Here is a 10,246-nt window from a genome sequence, read left to right on the forward strand (position 1 = left end):
ACATAGCTAGGCTCGGTGTATGCGAACCTACCATTGGCCTGCTTCGTTCTGGCCCAGTGTTCACTCCCCTTTTCCCAACACTTGCACCATGCTCCAACACTCTATACCAGTAATGGCGTTTTCAATTCAAATAAAGCGAACCAGTGAGAGAAAATCAAAGAAGCGTGCATCAGCAACTGTGCACTCAAAAAGCTGGCCCGAATCTGGGGCGCATACCGCCTTAGTTAATGATGACGATGGCGGCCATACTACGTGGGGTGGGGTTACCTCTCCTGGCGTGATGAGTGTATTTACATTTGTAAAGGTGTTAAAAACGCCCTGATAGACCAATGGTTAGCTTTGTAAATGTAGGGGCTATTGTTGTGGGTGTTAAATACGTCATGCAGGCGTGGCTTGTAGGATTTAAAGTCTTGGTTTCATGCTGGCTGCTCACTTTTTACCTGCAGTTTTTTAACTAGCTGTTTTTTTCTCACCCTTCAACAAAACCAGCTGTGGATTTTCTTTTTTATTCTTTTGAGTGAAAACAAGAGGAATGCGATTTTCAACCATGTCTATCCACATTTTGGACAACAATCAGGATCATCTGATGTTGAAGAATGTGAGAACAGCTAGAGTAGGACCCACTACATTTGCTCCTGTACACTAACCCGAAAGGGTTATGGGGAGGTGGAGAGACTGGAAGGCACTATTTGGCTTCGCGACAGGGCCCCTCGAAAAGAGGCATCAGACGGCCAGCGATGCTAATACTGGAACAACAGAGCCGGTTTGAGCCAGGCTCCCAGAAAGGCGATTCCGTCAGAGATCTTTCCCACAAGCATGACTGAATGCGTGTACATCTGATCTAGAGAATATAGCCGGTGTCAATGGATACAGATATTCAATTCGATACAGTACAGGATCGTGACATTAGCTGTTTACTAGTGTTGCTGTCGAACTATCTGGCAAAGCCAAAAACAGCCTGTACAATCTCTGTAGAAAGACTGGAGCCTTTTCGTTAGAGGGTTGTCTGCCCAGACCTTGAAAATCCTGGCTTACCTAAGCTAGTGTATGTTTGTCAATGGGACGGTAGCATTGGAGCCAGTGTCTATGGTATATTGGAAGCAGACCGTTTCACTAGACCTACCAAGAGGACTTTATTTTCCTTAAGCGTGTGCAGCGAAGAGGAGAAGTTAGTTGCAGCCCGGGTCCTGAAGAATGGAAGTTAAAACCATACCCTGTTTCTAACGAGGGAATACAACAAATGGTTTAAAGCACGTCTTCTTTATACAATGTAGTTGTGACTGGAGATTTTGAAGAAACAGTTTGATACCATTGACTATGTCATCAGAAGAGGACAAAATAAGGAGTTCTTATGAAAACATGAGAAAAGATTGATATTTAAGGATGCTGACCAACAGTCTCTACCCTGCCACAGACCTCTATAGACCACAAAATGCATTGAGACACAGAGACTAGGGAAAATGGGTGGGTTCCTAATTTTGTATGTGCTAATTATTTGCCAAGAATAGTTAAAATGCTTTTTTATTTTTTTTTTGCGGCTGTGATTGTAATGTGTGATGTTTTTTTTCTTCCCAGAGGATCTGGAGTGAGTGTCATCCGCCAGACACCCGCTTAACACCCGTATGTTATTTGCACCACTGGCTGGCAGCTTGACTCTCCCTAAATCCCTTTTCATCATCATCATGCGACACCTCCAGCGCCCGGAACACTTTCTTAAGTATTTGGTAGGATTGCCTGTTTCACTTAGAGGCAAGCGTTTTTGGGTATCCTTCCACAATAGATTACTGGAATTTTAGCCCCACTCTGTGACAGAACTGGTGCTTAACTGGGTCCGGGTTTGGAGGCCTTCTTGCTGGCACTCACCTTTTTCATTCGTACAGCCCACAAATGTTCTATGGGATTGAGATCAGGGCTTTGTGATGGCCAATCCAATACCTTGACTTTGTTGTCCTTAGAAGCCACTTTGTAACCACTAATTTGGAGGAATATGCTTTGGGGTCATTGTCCATTTGGAAGACCCATTTGTGCCCAAGCTTTAACTTCCTAGCCGATGTCTTCAGATGTTACTTCAATATGTGCACAACATTTTCTTTTCTGCATGGGGCCATCTATTTTGTGAAGTGCACCAGGCCCTTCTGCAGCAAAGCAGCCCATAACATTATACTACCACCCCATACTTCACAGTTGGGATGGTGTTCCTGAGGCTTCAAAGCTTAAGCCCTTTTTCTTCAAATATACCGTTTATCATTATGGCCGAGACAGTTCAATCTTTGTTTACGTCAGACCACAGGACATGTCTCCAGAAATTAAGATTTTTGTCCACATTCTGGCTTTTATATGGTGGTTTTGGAAGTGATGGCTTTCTTCTCCAGAGTAACCTTTAGCTCATGGTGAAGTATAGGACTTGTTTTTACTGTGGACAATGTCTTACCAGTTTCAGCTAGCATCTTCACAAGGTCTTTTGCTGTTGTCCTGGGATTTGATTCGAACATTTCACACCAAAAAACGTTCCTCTCTGGGATTCAGAATCACGTCTCCCCTTCCAGGCGAGTATGATGGTTGTAGATTCCATGTTTTTATACTTGCGTATTATTGTCTGAACGCAAGATGTCGTAGGACCTTCCAGGCATCTAGGAAGTGGCCGCACCCTAGGGATGAGCCACACTTGTAGGATCCACAATCATTTTCCTAGATGTCTTGGTTGATTTCTCTTGATTTTCCCATGATGTCAAGAGAAAGGGTGTGCCTTTATATGCATCCCCTGGCGCGTGCCAATTAACTCAAATGGAGATCTAAACCAGAAAAAGTTTACTCTGATTTCATGTATGACAGTAAGAAATAAAAGTTTACTGGTAAGTTTTCTGAAGTGTATGTAAATATCTGGTTTCAACTGTATAATCATATGTTTTGCTATGTTAAGATGTGTGATATGCAAAGTGATTAATCACTCACCTTTTCAAGCTTCATGCTCCAACATATACGCTATCTATAAACGGCCTAAAGCTCAGATGAATTTACAAATTTTGTTTATTAAAGTACTGTTTATGCATATTTTCATTCTACATGGATTAAAATCTGTAAATTAAAACCTTTATTTAATTTATTTGTTGCAAAGTCCCACTAATCATGATGGAATTTGTGTGAATTATGTAAATAACATACAAATGAGGTCCAACCAACCATGTTAACTCAGTTTTTACAAAAAAGAGTACCCATATGGGATGGGGAAGTCATTACTTTATCAATTCCAGATGTTTGAAGGTATAAGCTAACAAAGCTATGGGTGAGAGTTATAATTTTTTTTCATACGTCTAGCACCTTTAGAAGGGGTGACGCACAAGTGATGGTTATAAGAGTTGGTCCTCATAAAACATATAAATGAGTGTGTGTGTGTGTGTGTGTGTGTGTGTGTGTGTGTGTGTGTGTGTGTGTGAGGTGTGTGTGTGTGTGTGTGTGTGTGTGTGTAAGCGGTGCAGAGCAGAGGGTTGACTTAGCTGACAACTGCAAGCTAGGGGGCCTTGCTCTGTTTAGTGAGTAGAAACTAGTCTACTCAAAGAGATCTTCCAACATTGATAGATGTTGTAGAGAAAGAAAAGACAATTAAAATAATCTAGCACTCAGGTTGAAATGCAGATAACATGAGACCAGGGTTACTTACTTATACTTATTATTAAATACTTCAAGATAGTACTACTTACTTTTAACGTTGGTGTTTTACACAAAAACAAAACAGGGCAGGGTGGTTGAATCTCATCTTACATTTCACACTTGTTAGGGATTCATCTTACATTTTAAAAAAAATGTGTAGGGGCCGGAGTGGACAGGGGGGACAATATCATTTTAAAAGCTGGTATTAATACAAAAAATGTCACCAGCTACACTTTGTTTTTTTTTTTTAACACTGGTAATGTTTGTAAATAATAAAGTAAAATCCATGAGATGAGAACTCTGAGCTCAAGTTGAGAAATACAGATAGCATAAGACCAAGAGTAAAATGCAAAAAAGTAGTACTACTTACTTTAGCGTTGACGTTTACAAAAGAAAATTTTGGGGCAACGTTTGAATCTCATCTTACATTTGTTATTAACACTGATCACATAAGGTTTAAAATAATGTATTGTGTTTGTATATTTTATTATAATTAGCTAAACTACTTACTACTACTACTACTACTACTCTTTTTAAAGCGACATCTTTCACCACATTAAAACACATCCAATCTTTTTAAGAGAATGTTAGTTATATTAAAATTATACAAAATATTTTGTATTCATGAATTCATATTCATGTTGATCATACCATATCTTGTCTGTGAGACTTACATTTTGGCGATGTGTTAATTCTGTAGTGCGGAAATTCTGACGGCACTATTGCTAAAACATATAAATGCATGTGGTGAAGAGTTTTTATTGAATTTTCAGTACATTGTAACAACTGATGACACTAGCCTCAATTTGTGGAGTGATATATGGAAAAACAACACCATAAACTTATAACATAAAAAATAAAATAAATCTCCGTAAAGAAAAGAGGAAGAGGTGATACAAAAAAAGAAATAAAATGTATACATTTTCAAGTCCTGCTTTATCCACTAATGAGTCCAAGCTGCAATGTCCTTATGCTTTTATTTTTTAAGCGTAAAATGTCCACTTCTGCAATCTTTTGGCACCTTTTCCTCAGACCTAGTTCAACCTTTCCATTTCCCTTATTTCATGTATGACCTCCAAACTATTGTTGCTGTTTAGGACAATGCGGGTTTATACCAGTTTCTGTCCCTCTGTACTGTTACAAAGTGAAATATGGCCCAATTACAAGGACAGTACATAAGAAAGGATCTTATAGCCAAGTACATTACTCAAAACTAAATGTACATCCTCCCAAAATGACCTTTATTTTCAGAACTCCAAAAGCATTGGGTGTGTGTGATGATGTTTTACTGCTAATCTTAGGTGTAATAAAAGCTACGAAATTCTTCCAGTTAAACACACTCAATTGTTGTGAACTTACGGAGTATGTTGGGTTGTTACACATATGTATGTACCATACACCTGATGGATTTTCCATTATTAGTTCCTTTTATCACGTTGATTTCAAATATATATGTTGAGTTGCTCCTACATTCGATAATTCTTTCGCATACAACATAGAAGTTACTATTTGGTCTATAAGCATTTATCATTTATCTTATAGCTGGATTACATTCTTGTGAGTTCTCCATTTTCAATTCTTTTGTTGTAGTAATCTCTAAATTGTATATACCTAAATAAATCCCGATTGTGAAGGGAACATTTTTCTTTTAATGTTTGGAAGAGTCTGTCATTCCTTGTTTGTGCTATTATGTACACACTGCCTTAATACCTTTTTACTGACCAAACCTTGGAATAACCACAGCTGCAAACAAGGGTGTCAAAGGCTATCCATCTAAGCACTTTCAGCTGGTCTTTTCCTTAAGTTTTAGCTGCCTCGCAAAAGTTAAACCAGAACTTCTTTTTTCTCCTAACACTGACTGTATCGGATAGCAGCTTCAGCGTCACGATTTTCCTTCCATCTAGCAAAATAGTTGTTCATTACCAAAGAAATGAGAGGCTGAACTGAGCTGCTTTAAGATTGGGGGCGCCATTTCTACTTTATTGTTTGGCCACTGAAGTGTTGCATATTTTATTCTAGGCTTCTTTCCATCCCAGGCTAAGAACTGATGACAACTACTACCGCAAGGCCTCGAATAGATATAAGCAATCTAGGCAAAATGTTCATAGTACGCTAATCTTACTACTAAAATCCAATGGGTGTGTAGACCATCTTTCAATATCTTTAATATTTTGGTTTAATTAAATTATAGTTTACCTCATATAATTTGTTTTTAACTATGTGCATTACCAGTAAGTACTTTATTGATTCCATATCCCATTTTACATCATATCTACATCTTTTTTTTCTTTGAAGGGTATATAGTTGAATGACCAAAAGTTGTGTCTTTGTAATATTTATTTTATAACCAGCATAATAGCTTCAAAGCTCCTCTAGGATTTCCATCCAGTATAGATAAGGAGGTCCAGGGTTCAATATTAAGCATAAATAGTGGTTGGGACTGAGACAACACCTTGCTAGTGCCCCCTCCAATGAAAAAATGGATACGATGATCCATTGACTTTGTTGTTGATAAAGTGTTCTAATTATAGTTTCTCACAATATTCCCTCCTTTGGAATTACTGTAATAAGTGCCTCTTTCCCATGATGGCGGAGTGGTTACCTTCTCCCTTTAATCCAATTAAATGCTTTCAGCAGGACGGGAACTAGCTCTTCTTTAAAGGTTCTATACCACTGGAAAACCATCACTACCTGGAGTTTTACTTGATTTTAAGTTGGCTATTGCATTATTTATCTCTTCCAGTGAAAAAATCTGCTAATGATACAATCATTTTGTTTCTTACCAATACAAAGGTAGATCCAGATCGTTAAGAAAATTTTCCCATTGCTTCTACTTTAGTACTGGAGGTTTTGGTATATAGTTTTTTTTTTTTGTATGGGAAAATGTCTTCTATTTCTGACGTGATATTTTAGTTGATTTGTTTCTGGGTCCACTCTTATGTATGGTACTATCCGGTTCTTGTTTACGTAAGCTAGAGTAATTTAGCGGCCTGATTAAGTAATATGTCTGGTTGTAAAAACAAAGCTTTCTTCTCAACATCTTGTTCTAATAGATCATTAATCTGATTCTTTAATTGTTGTATTTGCACTAAAGTTGTGGATCACTGTTATTTTTATGTTGCTACTCCACATTAGATGGGTCTAATACAAAGGTTATTATTATATTCAAGACCCTCCGTTTTATTTGGCGTTGTTAAGGCAATCAATTGTCGCAAGTCACTGCCTTCAGTGAGGTCCCAGATGGATCCACCTCTCCGTTGTCATTAATCTTCAAATATTCTCTTATATTGAGTTTAATTTATTATACAGGTGATTTGTTATTTAATAAGCCATATATTTAACCCCGTATTCCGCATCCTACCTTCTAGTTGAACTGTTAGATATAGTGCACTATGGTCAAGAGACATCAGCTACCTCAATTCTATTTTTCTTTAGACCAGTTGTACCAGGTAGCTATTCAATACTATGTTAAAATCACCTACATCAAACAGACACCCTTCCAATTACAGTTACATCCATTAGTTATTTGAAAAATAGTTTGTTACTATTAGGAGTTGCATAAACATTTAATAAAGGTTACTGTATCCTCTTCCGTTCCCTTCCGATATTGATTATATCTACCCTCGTTCTCTTTTATTTCCTTAATGACTATGAACTTAAGTGTATTTGCAATAAGAATAGCAATTCCTCTCCCTTGACTTTGCACCAATTAATTATAATAGGTATTTTTAAAAACCAAACCGTTTCAATTTGTCATGCTCTTGCTGAGAAAGATGAGTTTCTTGCAACAACAAAATTATATATATATATGCGTTCTCTTTTTTTAATTTGGCCTTTACCTTAGACCTTTTTAAATTGGGTTTCCCAACCCAATCACATTTAAGGACAGTAACTTCACTTCATTAGACTGCATCACAGCTGGGCTGAAAATATCTCCACACCATTATGTTCACACAGGCTAAACATTGAAACCATAAGTAAAGATAACTGGAGCACAATAGTAGTGCTTAGAACAAGCATTATAACAAACACAAAAATAAAACTATAAAAAGTTTTAAGTGAAGGGGAATGATACTTTGACTAACAGTCTCTGAACTTCAGTGGCGCCCCGTAGACAGAGCTGACCTCTCACTGCTCCCGTGAGTCAGCACATAAAATACAATATAGTAGCCTAGATATCTAGAGCGCACTCCTAGCGGCAGCCAGGGCCAGTTTTTCAAAAGTCAATTTTACACTAATCTTGATCACTATACCAATGTGAGTACTGATGATAGCAAAAAAATAAATCCGAGCCAAATCCAGTGAGTAGCAACACGGAGCTGCTGCAGCTAATGCCCAGAGCTTCCACATAGCTGGAAACAGCAGTTTTGGGGGCATAAGATACCTTTTGTGCCTCTTAACAGCCAAAAATGCAATTAAAATGTCGTACAACATGAACAGGGACCTAAATGACAACAAGATGCATTTAGCTAACTTAGCCAAAGTTTTTTAAATCACCTACCCATTAGCTGCTACCTGTTAACTTGGGTTAAGCACTGAAGTCATTCTTAAAAATGAAGATGTGTTCAGAGTTTTGCCGACCACATACGGCAAAGTTTAATCTATCACCTAAGCGTTGCTCTGCCTGGTTGTGGCGCTATCCCTATTGGTGCAGAGGAAATTTGACAGACTTCCGTTTATCCGCCCATCGGTTGAGCCCTGCCAATGGTGAGTTCCCAGACCCAGGACCAGCCCAGGATCTTGATGTGGGTCTGGCTAACAATAGAGTATATTATGGGACAAGTATTTACCGTCTGTATTGAAACACTACTGCTCCTCCGGTTTCTGCGCTCGAAATTTCTGGAGCGTACTCTAGCTTCGCCGGCACTGTTCTCAAGGTCTCCACCTGTGTGCAACCAACGTTCTGCCATGGTGAAGACACTCCATCAGATGTTTTCCTACCAGCCGCTTTCTCTGACCCTCCACATCCTATTGTGATTTTCTGTCGCCATGCTTTCCAGGATAATCATCTCCTTAGTACTGTATTGCTGGAAATTAATTTTACAAAAACCCAGGTATCGGTGCCAGGGCTTTGTGGGTTCGCTGTATCTGCAAATCCACCTCATCACTCAGTTCGGTTCATAACAGTTTTTTAACAAAGCGCTATCACTGACCCATCTTTGCCCTGCTCGAGACCAAGTCATTCAATTTGTCCTCCATCTTCTGTTGGTCCTTCATCATTTGTTGGAGAGTGGTGTTAGCTTCAGTACTCCACGTATCCGTGTCATCGATCTGGGTCTCCATCTTGCTGAGTTTCTCGTTTTTGCTCCTTTATAGCATGCATGTATGTCGCTAGCTGCTGGTTGACGTCTTGCTTGAACTCGTGGAATTCTTCTCTCGTGTCATGTTCAATTTCTTCTAACATTAAATTTTTAGATCTTGCTTTTGGTTACGATTTAAAATTCGCCAATCTGCTTACTTATAGCTTGAAACCCATGCACCCGTTCCTGTTGTTGAGGCGCCGCCATGTTGACCTTCTTCCCCGCATGTTGTCCTTAACATGTTCTACCCGGTGTAAATCTTTACCCGCCGGTTTATCTTGGGTCCCTCTAACTTTGCCTTTGTATACCCCCTTCATAATCTTAACAGATTCAACTTTTTTGTTTTTCTTTGAATTCCAGTTTTATGAGGGTCGTAAATACAGGAAGTACTGATCTTTTAAATTGACATCTTTCACCACATTAAACACATTTTTTTTGTCAAATGTGCTAGTTACATTAAAATTATACAAAATAAGTTTTGTATTCACAAATTCAAATTCATGTTGAACATACCATATCTTGCCTGTAAGACTTACATTTTGGCGACATTGTTTTAATTCTGAATTACAAGCGACGTCTCTAAAACATGAGTGCATCCGGTGAAGTCATATAACTTAAAGTTAGAACTACTTACTTTTAACGCGCGCGTTTTTACAAAGAAACATTTGGTTCAGGTTGCATTTTGTATTAATACAAAAACCGTTCCAAGCATACTTTTGTTTTTAAATTTTTGTAATTTTTGTTTGCATCTTTCACCACATTAAACACAAACAATCTTTTAAGTCAATGTGGTTACATTTAAATGATACAAATGTATTCACAAATTAAAATTCATATGCATATTTGTGCGAACATTAGTGGCTCACATGCGCGGGCGCAACATGACAACATGTACTGACAACATGAACTGTGTCTGTTTGTGTGCGTGTGTTTCATGTGTATAATGCCACACATGCACAGGAAAGTTGTAGGAGTGTGTGTATGGATGAATATTATACTCTTTTTTTTTCTATGGCGGTCATTTTTGACCGTAAACAAAAAATAAGTGTGACTAAGTTGTATAAATCACTCAAATTCAAAGAAAGTAGTCACAATGAATGTTATGTGTTCAAATGCCATTTGTGATTTTGTGTGATCTGTTGAAAATGTTTTTTTTTAATTTATTTTTTACTACTTCTCACTGGTTTGCTTATTTGAATTGAAAAAGCGCAATTTCCGTAGAGTGTTGCTGTGGGCATTGGAAAAGTGGGAAAAGGGGTATGTTGGGAAAAGGGAGTGAACACCGATCCCGGGCCAGA

Source organism: Perca fluviatilis, chromosome 11 (genome assembly GCF_010015445.1).
Source record: "Perca fluviatilis chromosome 11, GENO_Pfluv_1.0, whole genome shotgun sequence".
Lineage (NCBI taxonomy): Eukaryota > Metazoa > Chordata > Actinopteri > Perciformes > Percidae > Perca > Perca fluviatilis.